The following is a 23,273-nucleotide window of genomic DNA, read 5'->3' as shown; positions in this document are numbered from 1 at the left end:
CGACCAGCAGGCATATTGCACTATTCTAAAGTTACGACAATTACTGAGCGCACGTTGCGTTACATCAAAATAGCTACAATTAATAAATATGTGATGTTCTTAATCAAGGATGGCAATGATTAGTAAATATATGTTGTTTTACTCCTATGACTGCAATTAACAAGCATATATTGTATTGCTCCAAAATGCCCATGAATGACAAATTGTATGCTGTAATACTGCAAAAGAGCCATGATTGACAGTACATAATGTACAGCTCGGGAAAGGTCACAATTGTGAGAATGGCGATCAATGTCAAAGTTAGAAACAGGTTATTTGTCAAAAAAGGCCACTTACAATGTGGTGATAGTATTAATGGTGTGTAAGGGTGTGACAGAGACTGTTGTGCACCTGTCCCTGAAGACAACAATTGTAAAGTGTGTACTGTGAGATGTGGTTTTATTGCAGTTTATGGTGTAATGTAAAATGTGAAATGCATAGAATGTTATAAGTAATGATGCTGCTGTGTGGGTACTGTATTGGTAATGCCTAAGGTAACTCTTAAACTCAGCTCAAGTTTAGAGAAAGTATAGGCTATAAGTTAGCATTTAGGTAGTGGTAGATAGGAACTTTAGGACCCAGGGTAGTTATAGGATAGGAAGTTTAGTGCATACTGCTACAAGTTAGTGACTGAAAAATAGTAGGTGTAAGGTGAAGTTTTCTCAGCAACAGACTACTGGGGCAGACAGGTTAGAGTACAGTTAATGTTTGGACCAGCCTAGCATGGGAGGTAACAAGCTCAAGTAAAAAGGGAAAGCATTTCCTGGTTTAGTCAGACAGTTTTAGTGTGAAGTTCAAGTTTAAGAGGCAGTGGGCTGGAGGCACATGGACCACATAGAATGAGGTCGTATCAAATTTCCTGTAACGTCAGGGACCTATGGCCCGAATTAGACACTGGGAAGTTTGCCTTAATCCCTTCCACACAGAGGAAGCTGGATGGGAAGACGCGTGAGGGAAACATAGCAGATCTTGGGAGTGCTGTGGTGCCAAATTAGGAATCCTTGGGACTGACAGTAGGATCAAGTGTAGAGATAATCCGAGCTGACCGTGAGCAGAGGCTTGAAGGGTGCTGGTCCCAAAATTGCATGATAAAGACTGCTGTATTTGAACTGTCCAATAAAGTTTAATTGTTATAATGAACCGGGTGTCCCCTGAAGTGTGTGCTGCTGATCCTGGACCAAAGGACGTGGATGTAGCAGAGGCCTACGGCCTGAAAGTGAGAACACTGCATTGTTCACAGTACAACATTGAACGACTGGGAGATTGTTTATTTGTGGGGTGCCAGTGTGTGGAGAAGCAGCAGCTTGCCCACAGCCACTGCCTGTAGCACCTTACAGGTGCATACCGAGTAAGTAGCCAATCCAGAAGCAGCCGAATGGCAGCACATTCTTCATAACAAGGTCCCTATTCTCCATATTGAGGCCTCCCAGGCCGCCCCCCACTATCTTCTGCTCTGTGAGCGCTTACCTGCTCCAGGCTCCAGCTTGTCCTCCTCCGCGAAGCTCTTCAAGATGTCGGCAACTTGATGACGTAACCTCATCGTGCTGCTGTGATGTCAGCAGCGTGCTTACATCACCGCATGTCAGGTCAGAGATCTGATTGGAGCTCCACTGACCCCGGAAGTGCTGGAGCACATGGAGGTACATTTGTATTTGCGAGTTAAAGACGCAAATGCAAATGAATGTGACATGATCCCTACCTCCTCCAGAAAGACGCTGGATTTATTAAAGAATCTGGAGGAGGGAGGGAGAGTTAAAAAAAAAAAATTTAAATCTTGATCAAGGTGCCACCCCCCGCAACCCGTCACCCTAGGCACCAGACATCCAGTGCCTAGTGGTACATATGGGCCTTGTTTCTACTTATCATTCTATAGTTTTGTGAGCTGTTTGTTAAAAAAAATAGTGTTGGACAGCCGCTAAATTGGGCATGTTCCTGAGCAATATATTCAGTGGTTTACTCACACGCCTAGTCTTCAACACTGCCTAGTTCACAATCATTGGTCCAAAACCAGGCTGTGAGATCCTGTAATAAGGACAATCATGGATGAGTATATTCACTGATAGGTATACAGACAGGTGAGACAGGCATAAGGTCACTAAACCTCACATTGACAGCCTTAGACAGGCATATGGCCACTTACACTCATAAGGACAGGCACGGACAGTTGTACGGTCACTAATTCACACTCACAAAAAGTACAGATATATCAAACTGTAGTTGAAAAGCCCTTACTAGACATTGAATGCACTTTGACATTGAGAAACCATGCTCCCCTCTGGGTTTTCTGCTTGTGGACCAGTCGCCTCCCCTGCTTCTTGGTCTGTGCTGGGAAAGAAATGAACCAGGAAGCAGAGCGACCTCTGTGTGTGTGTGTGTCTGAGAGAGCAGAGAGGCTCCTGCCTGTCCCTAATAAAAAGAGGCTATAAAAAGAAACTGTAAATCTCTGGAAAAATAAGAGCGCTGAGTTTATCAAGATCTGTTGTCACGACTGTGTCAAGAGTAGAGAGATCCATCCCTTTTTGAAGAATGTGTTCCCTGAAGGCTGCTGACCTGAGGTAACATACAACACAGAGTACCAGCCATTTTACCTCAGTGAAAGTGAAGCAAGGTTTGCCTGCCAGCAGAAGAAAGAGATCCAATATACAAATGAAAGGTCTCGAGTGATGTGATATTGCTCGGTCACACCACGAACAAGCTGCTGCCGCCACCAGCGTCTGATCTGCGCAACAGTGAGTGACTCACCGGTGGTGAACTGTGCTAGGGTTTAGTGTAGTTTTCTTTAGTTAGAATGCTGTAGCAGCGTGGCCTGATTATCGGAAAGCCAGAAAGGGGACTTAGCTTAGAGTAGTATGTGAAACTTGATGTGTACTGTTGTATTGAGCTTTCATTGCCATAGCTGGAGCATAGCTTTGTAACTCGCTTCAGCTATTCCTTCCTGTATTCATGTTATCAATATTGTCATTGTGAATACTGTACTGCTATTCTCACTTCTCTGCATATAACCCCTTTGTACATAATAAAGCCGGAGTTTGGTTTCAGCATTCTCGTCTGCTTTGCCGTACTTGAATTCTGCCTTGTGGTGGTCTTTGGACACCGATACAAAACATAGACACAGGATATACTTAACACTTAAAAAAAGAAAGTACTTCCTGGTGTGATAACTTCAAACCCCATTGGTATTAAATTCAAATATATGACTCTCATCTTAAGCTGTTTGCTATGGGAAAAATGCCAAATGTTGCTTATAAATCTGATCAATTTGAATGCTCCCCATCCCTGTTAACTGGAAAATAGTAGAAGCAAAGGTTGGGACCTATAGAGGAGGATATGATAGGTACAATGTGAAACAATAAGAAGCTGTGAACAGAGGAAGAATTTATTGCTCATATAGCAAGCAACGCGTTTTGATCGTGACAAGCTGTCTTTATCAGGTTTACATAAAATCCATATAAAGAATGTCCATCTAATAAAGATATATAAATACTTAAAACTTAATATAGATTGCATACGCTGCAGTATGATCCCAATCTGTACAGGTGGTTGTTTGCTTTTCAACATTAAATAAGATCTTAAGACCAGAAGATGCAGTATGTGTTCAATTTTGGAATAAAGTTCAGATGCATCGGGTGTGACAGAAATATAATCTTTCTCCTACCTCAACTCCATATCTTTGATTAACACTGTCGAGTCTTTGAGGTACGAGGGGGCTTGTGACACCAATGGTTGTAAATGCAAATTAATGAGATGAGGCAGTTTGCTGGTCAGTGAATTTATCAGTGAATTCATGTGATACATACACTGCTCAAAAAAATAAAGGGAACACTCAAATAACACATCCTAGATCTGAATGAATGAAATATTCTCATTGAATACTTTGTTCTGTACAAAGTTGAATGTGCTGACAAAAAAATCACACAAAAATCATCAATGAAAATCAAATTTATTAACCAATGGAGGCCTGGATTTGGAGTCACCCCCAAAATTAAAGTGGAAAAACACACTACAGGCTGATCCAACTTTGATGTAATGTCCTTAAAACAAGTCAAAATGAGGCTCAGTATTGTGTGTGGCCTCCACGTGCCTGTATGACCTCCCTACAATGCCTGGGCATGCTCCTGATGAGGTTGCGGATGGTCTCCTGTGGGATCTCCTCCCAGACCTGAACTAAAGCATCCACCAACTCCTGGACAGTCTGTGGTGCAACATGACGTTGGTGGATGGAGCAAGACATGATGTCCCAGATGTGCTCAATCGGATTCAAGTCTGGGGAACGGGCAGGCCAGTCCATAGCTTCAATGCCTTCATCTTGCAGGAACTGCTGACACACTCCAGCCACATGAGGTCTGGCATTGTCCTGCATTAGGAGGAACCCAGGGCCAACCGCACCAGCATATGGTCTCATAAGGGGTCTGAGGATCTCATCTCGGTACCTAATGGCAGTCAGGCTACCTCTGGCGAGCATATGGAGGGCTGTGCGGCATTCCAAAGAAATGCCACCCCACACCATTACTGACCCACTGCCAAACCGGTCATGCTGAAGGATGTTGCAGGCAGCAGATCGCTCTCCACGGCATCTTCAGACTCTGTCACATCTGTCACATGTGCTCAGTGTGAACCTGTTTTCATCTTCCTAAGTGTTGCTTCCTAAGTGGACAGTTTGATTTCACAGAAGTTTGATTTACTTGTAGTTATATTCTGTTGTTTAAGTGTTCCCTTTATTTTTTTGAGCAGTGTATATTTCAATGGCTGTTTGTGGTCACAATAGGGACAATTTCTAATAGTGCAAATCCTATGGGCATTGAATTCCTATTCCCCTAACACTGTTACATGCAATGTACCATATGCAATCTGTCTGAAGAAGGTCCTTTTGACCGAAACGTCACTGTTTTTTGGATTGCTTTGCTAATAAATCTGACATTATTTTACTGCAACCCGTTGAGTGCCGGATTCTATCTTCATTTAGTATATGGAGTGGTATCCTACCCGGGCACCGTATTTTTACACAGAGTGACGTACATCCTATCTATATAGGGACAATTATCCAATCATGTTTTAAGTATTTATATTTCTATATAAGAGGACATTGCTTTATATGGATTTCATGTGAATCTGATGAAGCCCACTATCCGCAGTAGAAACGCGGTGACCAATAAATTGTACCACTATTCATGGCTTCTTTTGATTCCACATCAGGCCCATTATATCCACAGAAATTACTCAGTGCATCCTCTCTATAAGTCCTAACCTTTGCTTTCTACTGTTTTTCAGCTTTACAGGATTGAGAACATTCATGTTGCACACATCTTTAACACAATTCAGCACATATACAGTTGTGCTCAAAAGTTTACATACCCCGGTAGAATTTTTCCTTTCTTGGCCTTGTTTCAGAGAATATGAATGATGACAAAAAAAATTTTTCGCCACTCATGGTTATTGGTTGGGAGAAGCCATTTATTATCGAACTACTGTGTTTTCTCTGTTTAAATTTTAATGACAACCAAAGACATCCAAATGACCCTGATCAAAAGTTCACATACCCTGGTGATTTTGGCCTGATATCATGCACAGAATTTGACACAAATGGGTTTGAATGGCTACTAAACGTAACAATCTCATCAGTGACCTGTTTGCTTGTAATCAGTGTGTGTGCATAAAAGCTGAGTGAGTTTCTGGGATCCATACAGACTCTTGCATCTTTCATCCAGCCACTGACGTTTCTGAATTGTGAGTCTTGGGGAAAGCAAAAGAATTGTCAGTGGATCTATGGGAAAAGGTAGTTGAACTGTATAACACAGGGAAGGGATACAAAAAGATATCCAAGGAATTGATAATGCCAGTCAGCAGCATTCAAACTGTGATTAACAAATGAAAAATCAGGGGCTGTGTAAAAACCAAACCACAGTCAGGTGACCTACAAAACTTTCGGCTACATCTGCCAGGAAAATTGTTTGGGATGCAAAGAAAGACCCACAAATAACATCAGATGAAATTCAGGAGTCTCTGAAAACTAGCGGTGTGGCAGTTTCAAGATGCACAATAAGGAGGCACTTGAAGAAAAATGGGCTGCATGGTCGAGTCACCAGAAGAAAACCATTACTGCGCAAAAGCCACAAAGTATCTCGCCTACAATACGCCAAACAGAACAGAGACAAGCCTCAAAACTTCTTGAACAAGGTAATTTGGAATGATGAGACCAAAATTTAACTTTTTGGCCACAACCATAAACGTTACATTTGGAGAGAGGTCAACAAGGCCTATGATGAAAGGAACACCATTCCTACTGTAAGGCACAGAGGTGGATCGCTGATGTTTTAGGGATGTGTGAGCTACAAAGGCACAGGAAACTTGGTAAAAGTTGAAGGAAAGATGAATGCAGCACGTTATCAGCTGCTAACAGTGTTGGTTTATTTGGTGATTTCAATTATTTCATGCTTTAACCCTGAGTAATTTGTGAGATCCAGTAGTGAAACTGACCTGTGATGTGACAGTAACATTACTTTGTAGCTATCTTTGCTATGATGCATTTGAATCTTGAGATCTGTGCATAGTTTACTATTTCACTGTTTCAAATCCGTAACTGACACTTGTGTTTGTAGCCTCAGTCATATAGATTCTATTCAACTAGAATGGTTTTGTCTATGGATTTATTCTTTCAGACAATTTGTTTTGTCTTGGTGGTTTGAGTTCCTTAGCTGGATAAAATGCTCCTGAAATGGTTTAGCTGACAGGTATATTTGTGAGGTTGTCATCTGACCTCACTGTGTGACTGTAGGGATGTTTGTATGAATAAGCCACAAGGCCGTTGTACAAGAACTTGATAAGTGTAACAAGATCAAATATCTATATAAAAAGATAGGTCTTCTACTTTTTGCTACTATTGTAATCCTTAGACCCAGTTAGCCGTTCCATACTAGACTCTGCTATATAAAGTAATAGTGCTTCCAGAGAAACTACTAGTACCAATAAGATGACAATACATCTCATGCATTGATCCTAGTGCAATTTGTAGCATCATGTTTTGTGCCCACCATGATGATATGCAAAGAAAGAATCCCTTCATCCATACATAACAACATCAATAGATTGTCATGTTTCTATATAACTCACATGTCTAGAAATTGCATATCAGATTGAATATATTATAATATCAGTCTACAAAGTTGAGGCAAAGGTCTTGTACTACAGTAACGACATAAATGAAAATTCATTTTTGAGGCATAGGAGGTGGTTATCCCCATTAAAGTCTAGAGTAGTATTTCAGGCTGCTAAATAAACACAATTTTTCTCTAAAGTGGCAAAAAGTATAATACTTTGGCTGTGTTTATATTCTGTTTTTGCCACACGTGGCTCCATCAGGTCTCCAGTCTGAAGCAATGAAAAACAGGAATCATGTGGATCTGCTGACGGGGCTACTGAGTGTAATGAAGCAGACTAAGTAACTTTTTGGTCTGTCTGACTTCCTTTTCTGTAGTGCTTATCATTTTGAAGCAGGCACAAAAGCAAAGTCCACCATGCGTTTGTACCCACCTTGAAAAAACAGACACTGACGAAAAGGAGGTCAGACAGATCACAAAGTTTTTCCATCTGATTCATTAAAGCCGCTAGTCCACCTGAATCCTGTTTTTTAGGGGTTCAGATGGAAGCCCCGATGGAGCTTCTGATGTGTGACAACAACATGATGTGAACATACAAAATAGTCCAGTTTAACATATTAATAGTTAATTAATGGTGCCCATCCATGTGTAGCAACTCTAAATAATACATACATAGGAGGAGGACAAGAGTCAATGGTACTATTAAAAATAACAATTTGCCCCCTGAGTAAGCAACAGACATGAAACGCGCGTTGGGGATACGGGTCGAGGTACTACCAGGACCAAGGCAATGGGAATTACCTGTTATACGTTTGACGGATAGTAAATAGTAAATGTCTTCCAGATTTTTATGAGATTTATGTATACTTCCCAATACCTTTGGAATAGGCACTTAACCACTAATGTCTAGGGTTTGCATCTGTGACTAGCTTTCCTTTGCCATTTGAGTGATAAGCAGTCTACACTTAATGTCTGATGGATAGTGTCAGCTTATATATGGAGAATTCCTCTTAAACTTACTTGACTTATGCCTGTCACTGCTTGGTGGAATGCCCACTACGCTATAATGCTTATCTGACAAATAATCCTTCTTATTGCTAGCATTAAATATTTGCAGCCTGGTATTACTTTTGGCCCTTCCATATACCATATAGGGATTTTTTCACTGATAGTGCATATTGCCCTATAAATATATTGACTATATTTTTTGTCTTTTTGTTTTTAACTTGTATTAATAAAATTGTTATTTTTAATAGTAGCATTGACTCTTGTCCTCCTCCTATGTATGACGTGAACCTAGACTTAAAGTTAATATACAGCTCTTGGCAATTAAAAGAGTACAAGTACACAGCCTAAGGCCACGTTCACATATTCAGTGTTTGTTAATTTTTAACTCAGTATCTGTAAGCCAAAACCAGGAGGTGGGGAGAAATGCAGAAGTGATGACGTGTTTCTATTATATTTTTCCTCTGGTTGTTCCACTCCTGGTTTTGGCTTACAAATACTTAAGTAAAATACTGACCAAATACTGAAAATGTGCACGTTGCCTAATAGTTTTACTTTTTGGAGGTTTAAACTCTTCGCAGTTGGAGTGTTCCAAGTTAACAATACAATGGTGGCAGTGGCAGGACACTTTGATGGCACCTATCAGTAATGCTTTGTTTGTTGTTAGGTTGAATGTTTGTTCCAATGCACAGTCACACAAAGTATATATATATTGTAGGAAAGCCAGGTAGGACAGGGTTAAAACCTAGCACCGGATGTCCTGCACTTGGCTTCCTATGTCTAGAGCCAGCCCATGTGTTCAGTTTTAGTCAGTCAGCTGGGGAGCTGAGCAGAGCAGGTTGTGTTGAAGCTGCAGAGAGACAATTCCAGAATGTCTCTGAGAGGAGACAGTTCGGTCACACAATAGCCGTTTTGTCTGACCGAACTGGGACTAGCTGAATTGAGTTGAGGGTGCCAACAATTTTGTCTGGCCCATTTTCGGGGATTTGTGTGAAATTATGTCCAATTTTCCTTTTTTATTTTTTTTTTTCTGTTGTTGCAATTCACGCAAAGGAAATAAACGTGTGTAATTGCAATAATTTTCTGGTAGAAATACTTAATTTTCTGGAACAATTTCAAGGGTACCAACACTTTCAACCATGACTGTATATCCTTACGCTGCATTTAAACTGTGATGTCATCATAAACAAGGGTTGTTCAAAAACTCTTGTTTCATAGTTATCATGCATTGTAAACAGGCTTGCCAATCACCCTATGAACAAGCTAAATGCTCGTTCATTGGGTGAGCTCATCTTTTGTGCATCGCAAAAGATTATCGTTCTTGGTGGTGCATCGTCCTGTGTAAATAGAACTCACACTGCCGCTAGCTGCTAAAGTCTATGCGCACTGAGCAATCTAGTGAATGTGCATCGCTCAACAGGCATTTAAACTACTGCTAACCAGTTAAACTTTACCGATTGGCAGTCATATCGTGCACGGAAAGATAATCATGAAATGTATGTTTTTAACTACGCTCCTTCACTATTATCCTGCAGTATAAATGCAGCTTCAGTCTCAGTCTCTAGACTTGGCAGCTTGCTCCGTGCCTAGCACTCACTTTCTTACCACTTTGTACCTGTAACTGGTAGTTTGCGCACTACTTGCCAACTCCACAGCCTCTGTGACCAGACTTATATAGTGGGACGTAAAGCAATTGTCCTGGATGCAAGACTCTCTCAATTTCTAACACAACATTTGACCTGAGCACACTAAACACTTCCTTGGCTTTCAATAAGCATATATTCTAAGGAGTGTCCTCCTTGTATAGAAGCTATATATGTGAAACTAGTGTGTGCCTTAAAATCTGTGACAAATATGCTATTTAATAGGGAAATTCCTAGAATGCTGTGGGAAAAATAATATAATCTTACACCGCTATGGATATTTTTCACCCAGTGACAGTTTATAAAACATGAATACAGACAGCTGCTTTAATATGAACCATTTCCATTTTAGAATGAATTGTGCAGAATATTTTCCTACTTTTGTAAGATTTTCACGACCGATATAATTTTTCAATCTATTTGCATCGTCTTGTTAAGACATGATGTGGAACATTTGTCTTTTAACTTGACAAAAGGAATCGCTTGGCTTTAGAGGTAGAACTAGACTGTTCCTTCTTGGTTCTGTCTCCATTACATTTTGGAACAGCTGTGATACATCTGTTATACTTTACATTTTAGAGAAGTCTTTGCAGACAAGTGATACATTTACAAATGTTGCATTGGCTATGGAACCTGTTTTAGTTTTTGAAAGAGCTCTTGGGTCCAATCACTCAAGATTCACAAGGTTATTTATCTGTATAATGTATATCTCCAAGGTGTTTCTAACAGCTGTCTATTTAGAAATATACAGAGAGGATGTATCTCTTCTTGTAACGTTTCCATTGCTTATTAGTAGTGGCTTGTCCGATGTCAAGAACAGACCTACAGCACGTTCGCTTTCATATTTTCTAATTATTAGACTGTGTTCTTAATATAAAATCTTATTGTTATTTTACATTTTATTTCATTAGGCCTTCAGAACATAGTTTGTGTATTTAATACTAAGGTATAAAATAAAGTTTGCAAGACTTGACAGCTAGTGTTGAGAATTCCGATACTGAAATATCGGGTATCGACCGATATTCGCCGTATCGGAGTTCTGATACTGAGTTCCAATACTTTTAGAATATCGAATACCGGAATAGGAAGTGCCCATAATGCCTGCGCTCTGCAGTGTCTCTGAAGGATGACAAGCTGGATGGCAGCGTTCAGCTTAATGTACTTGTCATTTAGTGTTAAAGGATTTATTAAAAAAAATAATAGTGTTTTTATGAACCGTCTCTTTAAAAAAGGCGGCTGGCAATTCAGCAGCGGCATACACCGGTACCCGACAATTTACAACAGAAAGAATAGAGCATCACACATAGATTAGATAGATAGAAACATGTCAGTCACATATATAAGAAGTACAGTGACAGTGTTGCTTACTGTACTTGTCATTTAGTGTAAAGGATTTATTAAAAAAAATAATAATGTTTTGATGCACCGTCTCTTTAAAAAAGCCGGCCGGCAATTCAGCAGTGGTACCCGACAATTTAGAATCGAAAGAATAGAGCATCACACATAGATTAGACAGATAGAAACATGTCAGTCACATATATAAGAAGTACAGTGATAGTGTTGATTACTGTACTTGTCATTTAGTGTTAAAATAAAGGATTTATTAAAAAAAAATTGGCGTGGGGGTCCCCGTAGTTTTAGGCTCTAGCGGAGGTTAAGCAGACGGCTGGGGCAGATGTTTGAAGCCTGGGAAGGGGGTAATACCCACGGAGCTTCCCAGGCTACTAATATCAGCCCCCAGCTGAATACCTAGCCTTTACTAGCTATTAAAATGGGGAACCCCCCAAAAAAATTACGTGGGGTCCCCCCTATTTTAATAGCTAGCAAAGGCTAGGCAGACAGCTGGGGGCTGATATTAATAGCCCAGGAAGGGTGCCATGAATATTGGCCCCCTCCCAGGCTAGAAACACCAGCCGTCAGCCGCCCCAGAAATGGCACATCCATAGGATGCGCCAATTCTGGCACTTAGCCTCGCTCTTCCCACTGCCCTGTAGCGGTGGCAGTGGGGTAATAGGGTTGGGGTTGATGTCAGCTTATAATGCCAGCTGACGTCAAGCCCAGGTTAGTAATGGAGAGGCATCTATAAGACACCCCCATTACTAATCCCATAGTGAAAGTTAAAAAACACAAACATCCAGAATAAAGTCCTTTAATTGAAATAAAGACACAATTCTTTAATGTTCTAAATTAAACTCTACTTACCATCATGCCCATTACAGCTGAAGCCAATTTCTTCTGCAATAAAAGTGAAATAATAAAGCAACATCATCCTTACCTTTCCATGGTTCCCACGACAGCTTCAGCTCTGCTACATTCACATGACAGGCTGGATCGCAGCAGAACGCTGCCATCCAGCTTGCCATGCCGCAGAGATTGAGAAGTGCAGGCATGCTTGCACTCCTCAATGTCTGGCTGTGACGGCATCCAGATGAGCCGAGGTCATGTCCAATAAACTCAGCTCACCTCATGCACTAAATGACAAGTACAGTAAGCAACACGGTGCATGAAAACACTGTTATTTTTTTAAATAAATCCTTTACACTAAATGACAAGTACAGTAAGCAACACTGTCACTGTACTTCATATATATGTGACTGACATGCTTCTATCTATCTAATCTATGTGTGATTCTCTATTCTTTCTGTTATAAATTGTTGGGTACCGGTGTATGCCGCAGCTGAATTGCCGGCTTTTCATGTAATACATTCTACATTATTCTTAGTTGTTTTCCTTCATGTAGAATTAACCTACAAGGAAAGAAAGGGTTTATTTTTATTCCGATATTTGTGTCCCATTTACTTGCATTGGTTTCCGGTATCGGAATCGGCGATATCCGATACTTTTTGGGTATCGGTCCGATCCAATCCGATCCGATATTTCCCGATATCGGAAGGTATCGCTCAACACTATTGACAGCGTCACTGGATCAGATCATGTATTTAAATTTTAAGAAGGTACTGCATCATATAGGCCAGGGGTCTCAAACATGTGGCCTAGGGGCCGCATGCAGCCCCTGAGACTGCTCAATGTGGCCCACAGGCACCAGAGCCCCTGTAATGATTGCGGCCTGGTCCTGAGGGCCGCCGAAGTCAGTGATTCTTTTCAGTTGAATGTTCTACAAGTTATAGACCAGCATGGGCCATTACTACAAGAAGGGAACCAGGATGAGCACATTACTACAACATGAGGACCGGGATGGGCACATTACTACAAGATGGGGACCAGGATGGGCACATTATTTCAAGATGGGGACCAGGATGGGGACATTACTACAAGTTGGGGACCAAAATGGGCACATTACTACAAGATGGGGACCAGGATGAACACATTAGTACAAGATGGGGACCAGGATGGGCACATTACTACAGGATGGGTACTAGGATGGGCACATTACTTCAAGATGGGAAGCGGGATGGGGACATTACTACAAGATGGGGACCAGGATGGGCACATTACTACAAGATGGGGACCAGGATGAACACATAGTACAAGATGGGGACCGGGATGGGGACATTACTACAAGTTGGGGACCAAAATGGGCACATTACTACAAGATGGGGACCTGGATGAACACATTAGTACAAGATGGGGACCAGGGTGGGCACATTACTACAAGATGGGGACTGGGATGGGCACATTACTTCAAGATGGGGACCGGGATGGGGACATTACTACAAGATGGGGACCATGATGGGCACATTACTACAAGATGGGGACCAGGATGGGGACATTACTACAAGATGGGGACCAGGTTGGATACATTACTACAAGATGGGGACCAGGATTGAGGACATTACCTCTAGATGGGGACCAGGATTGGCACATTACTACAAGATGGGGACCAGGATGAGCACATTACTACAAGATGGGGACCGGGAGGGGCACATTACTACAAGATGGGGATCGGGATGGTCAAATTACTACAAGATGGGGACTGGAATGGGCACATTACTACAAGATGGGGACCCGGATGGGCACATTACTACAAGATGGGGACCGGGATGGCCACATTACTACAAGATTGGGACCAAGATGGAGGACATTACTACAAGATGCAGACAAGGATGGTTACATTACTACAAGATGGGGACCAGGATGGGCACATTACTGCAAGATGGGGACCAGGATCCAGGATGGGCACATTACTACAAGATGCAGACAAGGGACATTACCACGAGATGGGGAAACTACTACAAGTTGGGGACATTACTATAAGAAGTTGGTCAAAATTACTATATGGTGCAAATTGTAAGAAAAAAATCACTGTATGTGGCCAATTAGGGGACCCAAAAAGGAACTAAAAATTGTAAAAACTGTAAAACTGTAAACTTGTAAAAACTATAAAACTGTACCATAGCCCTTATAATGAATGCCATGTAAAAGAATAAAATAAAAAAGTCAAAAATTATCCAAAACGTGTATAGAAAAAAAAATATGGTATCATTAAAAGTTTCATACCATCCTGCAAAGAATGCGGCCCTTCACATTCACATTTTTCGACAGTATGTGCAGCTCATATACTTAGCCGAGTTTGAGACCCCTGATATAGATTGAATTCATTTTCAGTGTGCATTGTCCTTTTAGTGCTGAGAGTGGTCTATTAATGTTAAAGGGAACCTGTCACCAGGTACTCTCAATATAAAGAGCGGCCTCCACCTTTAAGGCTACTTTTACAGCATTCTAGTATGCTGTATGTATGTCCCAAATCCCCCAATAGCACAAAAAAGAGCTATTGTTATTGTCACAGACGGGGCGGACCGGTCAGATGAGTGTCTCTGGTCTTGATCCGGCGCTTCCTCTCTTCCTATAATCGCCGACCTTCTAACCTGATTCATATGGACGACGACACAGTGTGTTCACACTCCTGCGCACTTTCTCTACCCTGCCGAAGGGCAGAGAAAAGTACAGTAATGAGCATGCACCAGGAAAGTCCAAAGAGCGCTAATGACCTAGAAGTAAAGCCGGCGCATGTGCATTACAGTACTTTCCTCTGTCCTCAGCATGGCAGGAAAGTACGCCTACGCAGGAGCGTGATTAGGAGATACTGTGTGGATGATGAAGGATACGTCCTCCACAAAAATCAGAGAAGGAGGATGGCAATAGTAGGAAGAGAGGTGGCACCAGATCAAGACCAGCAACGCCCATCAGACTGGGCCGCCCTGTTTGTGGGTATAATAAATGCTCTTTTTGTGATATGCAGAGGAATTGTGGACATAGACACAGCCTACAAGAATGCTGTAAAAGCGGCCTTAAAGATGGCTGCTGTACTTTATATTTGGAAAACCTGGTGAGAGGTTCCCTTTAACATTTAAGAAGCTGTCTTGTAAATCAGCAGGAACTTGACAATGTATCTATTACGACTTTCTAGGAGTCTTCTAAGTCCATTACAGTTCTGATTATCTAGATACAATGTAGGTATTGGAAACATTGACATTTCTGTAAAGAAAAGTCTAATCTGTTTATTTTTCTGTTCACTCATGCCCCATCAGAGTATGTAGATTTTTTTTAGCATTCATATAAAAGGAGTTCCCACAGTGCTAGTATTCTAATTTAATGAAATAAATTGTATTATTTTAGTATCTACATTTTATTTGCAAACATTAAATAGTCTATCTTTGGATTGTTCTTATATAAAAGAAATGGGGCACATAGCAGGAGGCCATCAAAGACTATTCCTGTGCTTCGGGTGAAGCCAGTGCAAAAATGAACAAATAAAGCTGAAACATAAAAAGAATCAAACTCAAGCTGGGTAGGAAAGAACAGTAAAAAGAAAATTGGAAAAATGAATAACAATTCTATTCTAGAAGTATCCCTAAATTATAATTCAGTAATCAGTTTATGATTATTATCATTCTTAGAAATAGTACTACAGGTTATTGAAAATAATTTATAACTGGTTGAACTTAGACCAATTGAATAATTTATTACAGTGGAAGACATATTAAAATATAGCAATAAAATAGACTTAAAGGGGTTTTCCAACAAACAAAAGTTAATTTTAATCAATAGATCTTGGAATAATAATAACTTCCACAATTGGATGTGTTTAAATTTTTTTTTTCCTGTACTGAGATAATCTTATAAATGTGTCCCTGTGTAATGACTGTGTTTGACCATACAGGGACATGGTCTGATCATACCACATCTCCTGGGCAGGGGAGGAAACAATACAGTATACAGACATTACAGCACAGGATTGCAGCTGCTGCTTTCTGTGAGGTAAAACATTTCACTGCCTGTTTTTAAACAATGTTTTACCTCAAAGGAGTTACTGCTTGATGAAGGCATTGAAGCTTTGGACTGGCCTGCCCATTCCCCAGACCTGAATCCAACTGAGACATCATGTCTCGCTCCATCCATCAACGTCACGTTGCACCACAGACTGTCCAGGAGTTGACGGATGCTTTAGTCCAGGTCTGGGAGGAGATCCCACAGGAGACCATCCGCAACCTCATCAGGAGCATGCCCAGGCGTTGTAGGGAGGTCATACAGGCACGTGGAGGCCACGCATAATACTGAGCCTCATTTCCTTGTCTTGAGGCATTTTCACTGAGGTTGGATCAGCCTGTAATTTCATTTTACACTTTCATTTTCAGAAATATTCCAGTCCAGACATCCATGGGATATTCATTTTGATTTACATTAATCATTTTTTTGTTTTATTGTTCTCAACGCTTTCCGTTATGTAAGGAATAAAGATCTCTGCAACTGAAATATTTCATTCAGTGATATCTAGGAAGTGGTATTTAAGTGTTCCCTATATTTTTTGAGCAGTGTAAGATTATTATATGATGTGGCACTCAGTGTTATTAAACATATTTGAAATCAAAAAGGTGACAATTAGAATTGAATAAAAGAAAACAAAATTGAATGTGTCATCAGAAAATTACCTATAGTTTAAATCAGGGTTTTATTTTATTTTTTTATATTTTTTTTATTATTCATATCACTATCTTTATAAACAAAATTTAAATCTTGCAATTTTCACACTGGCTACTAGGCCTAATACTGGATTCATACTTCCTGTTCTATATAGATCACTGTTCAGTAATTATTTCATTACTATATCAAACAGAATAGCAATAACAGGTAACTAGTGTTGAGCATTCCGATACTGAAATATCGGGTATCGGCCGATATTCGCGGTATCGGAATTCCGATACTTAATTCCGATACTTTTACAATATCGAATACCGGAATCGGAAGTTCCCATAATGCCTGCGCTCTGCAGTGTCTCTGAAGGATGACAAGCTGGATGGCAGCGCTCAGCTGAGATCCAGCCTGTCATCAGAATGCCATCCCAGCGTGGGAGAATTCTCCTGATCGTTTAAAAGCCGGCGGGCGGTAAAAAGCCGCCGGCTTTTAAACAATCACACAGCCCCATACTGCTTCCCCGCAGCCTCCCACCCCGATCCTCCGCTCCCCTCGCCACCTCCCATCCCGATCGTAAGTTAGGACCGGGCGGGGAGCGCAGCACCAAGGAGCGGGGAGCGAAGGACCCGGGCGGGGAAGCCGGCAGTGAAAAGACTTCACCGCCGGCTTTCCCGTTCTGTGCTGCGCTTTCCCGCCGGTTATTTCAAATGAACAGCTGAGGTATCAGGTGATGCTGATCAGCTGTTCATTTGAAGTAGCCGCGGTGCCCTCAGAGGGTTCACGTGAGTTCATGCTTGACTGCATTGCATGAACTCACATGAACTTTCCCACGGCCGCACAGGTCAGCCTCACCTCCCAGACGATCAGCCCGTCATGATTGGTGTGTGTGGGTGTCTGTGCGATGTCTGCGAGTGTGTGCGGGGTGTCTGTTCGATGTCTGCGGGTGTGTGAGGGTGTGCGCGGTGTCTGTGCGATGTCTGCGAGTGTGTGCGGTGTCTGTGCGATGTCTGTGCGATGTCTGCGGGTGTGTGCGTGCAGGCAGACATAGGCCGATGTGACACTACTACTCCCATCGGCCTATGTCTGTCCCCCGTCCACTCGCGCCAGCAGGATCAGCTCGATGGGAGCAGTAGTTCCCATCAGCCTGATCCTGCTATTTAAATTGCCCTACTGTGTCCCCAATAAATTTTAAATACATGTCATTGGTGGCCAGTGGTTGCCTACAATAAATTAGTTCATACATTACCTGTCCCCGCCGATCGCCACCTAAAATAAAGTAAAAAATAAAAAACTACACCTATACTCACCTAGACACCTAATTCCCCGAAGCCATCGATCTCCTGTAATAAAATATAAAATAATAAACCACAACCTTATCCTTACCCCTCCGAAGTAGTCCACGAGTGTCCCACGAAGATCTCCAGTTTAGAGCAGCCACATAGAATGTGACCGCTCTGAACCGCTGCCGCCGATAGAATGATGGGGCCGTAAAGCAGCCCCATCATTGCATAAGCGGGTTCGCCGGAGTTCAGGCAGCGCTGCTCCGGTTAGCTCCTTTACGGCCTTGCTATATCGTGAGAAATTCCCACGGTACAGCAGTGCCGTAAAGGAGGTCTCCGGAGCAACGCTGACTGAATGCACTCCGGTGACCTCAGTCAGGGGCTCCCGCTGCCGGGAGCGGACGTGTTCCCGGCAGCGTGAGCTTACAGCAGCCATGCACAGCTGTCACCACCTCCAGATGTGACAGCTGTGCATGGGAGATCAGCGCAGGAACGTGGACAGGTAACTATTTTTTTTTAGCAAACTAAGAATTAAATAAAATTGTGTGTTTTATTTCAAATAATTTTTTTTTTTCTGGGTGTAGTGTGTTTTTTCCTTTTAACACTTTGTAGGTTAGTAATGGGGGTGTCTTATAGACCCCCATCATTACTAACCTGGGCTTCATGGCAGCTGGCCCTGACATGAACCCCACCACTATTACCCCCTGCCACCGCACCAGGGCAGCGTGGAAGAGCGAGGCTAAGTGCCAGAGTTGGCGCATCCTATGGATGCGCCATTTCTGGGGCGGCTGATGGCTGGTGTTTCTAGCCTGGGAGGGGGCCAATATTCATGGCACCCTTCCTGGGCTATTAATATCAGCCCCCAGCTGTCTGCCTAGCCTTTGCTAGCTATTAAATTGGGGGTACCCCACGTCATTTTTTGGGGGGGGTCCCCCATTTTAATAGCTAGAAAAGGCTAGGTATTCAGCTGGGGGCTCATATTAGTAGTCTGGGAAGCTGCGTGGGTATTACCCACTTCCCAGGCTTCAAACATCTGCCCCAGCCGTCTGCTTAACCTCCGCTAGAGACTAAAATTATGGGGGATCCCACGCCAATTTTTTTTTAAATAAATCCTTTATTTTAACACTAAATGACATTTGAGGAGTTAATAAAGATGCAGTCCCTAAATTATTATTTATTTTTTAATTAATTTTTCCCAAAAATTTTGACATGGGCTTTGCCATATTTTTGTATGCCAGCCAGGTACAGCATTCAGCTTCTATGAACGCGCCATTTTCCGGGGTGGCTGCGGACTGCAATTTTCACCGGGGGGGGCAGAAAGCTTGGGCCTCCCTGCGCTGCAGATTCCATCCCCCAGCTGCCTAGTTGTACCTGGCAGGACACACAAATAGGGAGAAGCCCCACGTATTTTTTTTTAAAATAATTTCATGAAATAATTAAAAAAAAATTGATGTGGGGCTTCGCCCTATATTTGTGTCCAGCCAGGTACAGCAGGCAGGAACGGGCTGCGCCCAACCACCAGCTGCCTATTTGTACCTGGCCGGACACAACAATATAGGGAAGCCCTTTTTTAAAAAAATTATTTCATGAAATAATTTTAAAAAAATTGACGTGGGGCTTCGCACTATATTTGTGTCCAGCCAGGTACACCATCCAGGAACGGGCTGCCCCCAACCACCAGCTGCCTATTTGTACCTGGTTGGACACAACAATATAGGGAAGCTCTTTTTTTCTTAATTATTTCATGAATTTCATGAAATAATTAAAAAAAAAAATACGTGGGGCTTCGCCCTATTTTTGTGTCCAGCCAGGTACAACTAGGCAGCTGGGGGCTGGAATCTGCAGCGCAAGGAGGCCCAAGCTTTCTGGGCCCCACCCGCTGCAAATTGCAGTCCGCAGCCACCCCGGAAAATGGCGCGTTCATAGAAGCGCCATCTTCTGGCGCTGTACCCAACTCATCCAGGGCCCTGGTGCGGTGGCTCACTGGGTAATAAAGGGGTTAAGGCCAGCTTGGCATTGTCAGCTGGCCCTAAGCCCGAAATTCATGGGGTCACGCCAATATTAGACATGACCACCATGAATTTCTAGTAAAGTATTTAAAAAAAACACAACACCCAGAAAAAAGTCCTTTAATTGAAATAAACACACAATTCTTTTTTGTTCTAAATTAAACTATACTTACCATCACGCCCATTCCAGCTGAAGCCAACGATCTCCCGCAATAAAAGAAAAATAATAAAGCAACCTCATCCTTACCTTTCCATGGTTCCCACGACAGCCTCAGCTCTGCTACATCGAGATGACAGGCTGGACCGCAGAAGAACGCTGCCATCCAGCCTGTCATCCCGCAGACACTGAGAAGCGCAGGCTTGCTTGCGCTCCTCAGTGTCTCTCTGTGACGGCATAAAGATGAGCCGAGGTCATGTCCAATGAACTCGGCTCACCTCATGCACGTCACTGACAGCGTGGGAAAATTCTCCTGCACTCAGCGCTTCAGCGTGAGAATTTTCCCACGCTGTCAGTGACGTGAATGAGGTGAGGTCATGTCCAATGAACTCAGCTCACCTCATGGGCTTGATGTCAGCTGGCATTATAAGCTGACATCAACCCCAGCCCTATTACCCCACTGCCACCGCTACAGGGCAATGGGAAGAGCGAGGCTAAGTGCCAGAATTGGCGCATCCTATGGATGCGCCATTTCTGGGGCGGCTGACGGCTGGTGTTTCTAGCCTGGGAGGGGGCCAATATTCATGGCACCCTTCCTGGGCTATTAATATCAGCCCCCAGCTGTCTGCCTAGCCTTTGCTAGCTATTAAATTAGGGGGGACCCCACGTCATTTTTTTTGGGGTGTCCCCCATTTTAATAGCTAGTAAAGGCTATGTATTCAGCTGGGGGCTGATATTAGTAGCCTGGGAAGCTCCGTGGGTATTACCCCTTCCCAGGCTTCAAACATCTGCCCCAGCCGTCTGCTTAACCTCCGCTAGAGACTAAAATTAAGGGGAACCCCACGCCAATTTTTTTTTAAATAAATCCTTTATTTTAACACTAAATGACAAGTACAGTAATCAACACTGTCACTGTACTTCATATATATGTGACTGACATGTTTCTCTCTATCTAATCTATGTATGATTCTCTATTCCTTCTATTCTAAATTGTCGGGTACAGATGCTGAATTGCCGGCCGGCTTTTTTAAAGAGACGGTGCATGAAAACACTATTATATTTTTAAATAAATCCTTTACACTAAATGACAAGTACAGTATTCAACACTGTCACTGTACTTCATATATATGTGACTGACATGTTTCTATCTATCTATTCTATGTGTGAAGCTCTATTCTTTCTGTTGTAAATTGTCGGGTACCGGTGTATGCCGCTGATGAATTGCCGGCTTTTCGCGTAATACATTCTACATTATTCTTAGTTGTTTTACTTCATGTAGAATTAACCTACAAGGAAAGAAAGGGTTTATTTTCATTCCGATATTTGTGTCCCATTGACTTGCATTGGTTTACGGTATCGGAATCGGCGATATCCGATACTTTTTGGGTATCGGTCCGATCCAATCCGATCCGATATTTCCTGATATCGGAAGGTATCGCTCAACACTACAGGTAACACATCTATTACATAATAGCTAGCATAGGATGCACTATTCACAATATTATAGAAAGTCAATGCAACAGAGCAAGTCTATTGCTGCTATCTCCTTGAGGCTGCTAATGATAGCAGGAAGTGTAAGTCTAACATTAGACCTAGTGCCCTGTGTGAAAATTGCAAGATATCTGATTTTTATTATAGATGGGAAATGAAAAATAAATATTGCAAATAAAAAAACTCTGTAGATTATAAAAACTAGCAAAAAACAATTTTCCTCTAGGCTTCCCGGTAATAAAACAAAAAACACTGCTAAAAAGCCTCCTAAAATGGAGAATGATTGAGCCCTTATAAATGCCCTTGGGTAGACCCAAATTGGAGTCCAAGGGTCTGATTCATCATTTGTGGTTTTTCTTGTCACATTTCTTTTTTGTTTTACTTGATTTAAAGTTCTTTGCACCAAATTCTTCAAAATGATGCACGTGGTTTATGAATTTTGCGTAATATCAAAAATGAACTTTGTTGAGACTTTTTTAGAGCAAAAAGTCGCATATTCAGCTAAAATTTGCATAAAACTCTATGCACGTGTAGACATTCGGCACGTGCAGCTATCTAAAGAACGAAATGGTATTCTTTTTCTTTATAAATTGTGCAGTTACTCAGAGATACATTTCTATAAAACACAATTACAATGACATTTTAATACACTTTTTAAAAATAAACATAAAAACTCAATAAATAACATAAACAAATTTGGTATCACTGTATTTGCAACATCCCTTATAATTGAGTGAACAGTATATTTCAGGTCAGCGACAAATTGTGTAAAAAAAAAAAATTGCGTGATTGTTTTATTCTATATTGCATCCATAAAAAAGTTAATATAATTGTAAATCCTACATACATATTTAAAAAAGTACAAAAACAGAGACCTGCATAATGTAGAGAAAATGGGATAGGTATCCGGTGATCAATGCCGAATCCTAACCACCAAAAAGGCCTACTCAAAACTATATAATTGAAAAAAGGAGAAAGATAGTAGCGTGGCATACATCAAATTTTATTAAGAAGTGATATTTAAAATGACAATATCATATAAATACATAATACACAAATGGGACAAATGTGAAATGGGAACAAAGTAAGTCGGGTGATGTGACATCCTGCCTCGTCAGAATAGGCCTCAGTATATATCATGGTAGTAACGGGAGGTGATATCCATCTATAGAATAGCCAAACAGCTTAAACCAAGGTATACCAAGTTATAGGAGTAAATATATTCAAGTGAAGAAAGAAGCGCCAACCTTCAAGAGACTTACCACATTGATATAGTGCCCATGAACCGAGGCAGGGTGTCACACAGTGCTGTGAAAGTGAAAGGAATGCACCCCAATGCACATTTCGCCTCTATGTTTGTGTGCTCCACCTTCTGTGTATATTGTGCTTAGCTTGCTTCCACCCCTGCTGAGTTCCACTCCATCCATCCTGTTGCTCCTGAGATTCCAGAGTATGCCATGTCCTTGCTGCCCATGTGCCTTCCGGCTTGTTGCATCAATGCCGGGGTTCTGTGTGCCCCCCCCGGACCTGGAGCTTAGAAGATCCACATCACCTGGTGAGCCCTGACATTGAGATTTTGATACAAATATATGTGTATTACCTGCCTTATACTCTGCATTATCTTGCTTTCTTGGTTTTATAGCAGTAAATAAAAAGTTCCATAATAATAATGTTTTTGAAGT

The sequence above is a fragment of the Phyllobates terribilis genome, unplaced genomic scaffold (genome assembly GCF_046119375.1).
Source record: "Phyllobates terribilis strain yellow unplaced genomic scaffold, ASM4611937v1 Scaffold_11__3_contigs__length_659146591, whole genome shotgun sequence".
Classification (NCBI taxonomy): domain Eukaryota; kingdom Metazoa; phylum Chordata; class Amphibia; order Anura; family Dendrobatidae; genus Phyllobates; species Phyllobates terribilis.
This window is presented reverse-complemented; position numbering follows the sequence as displayed.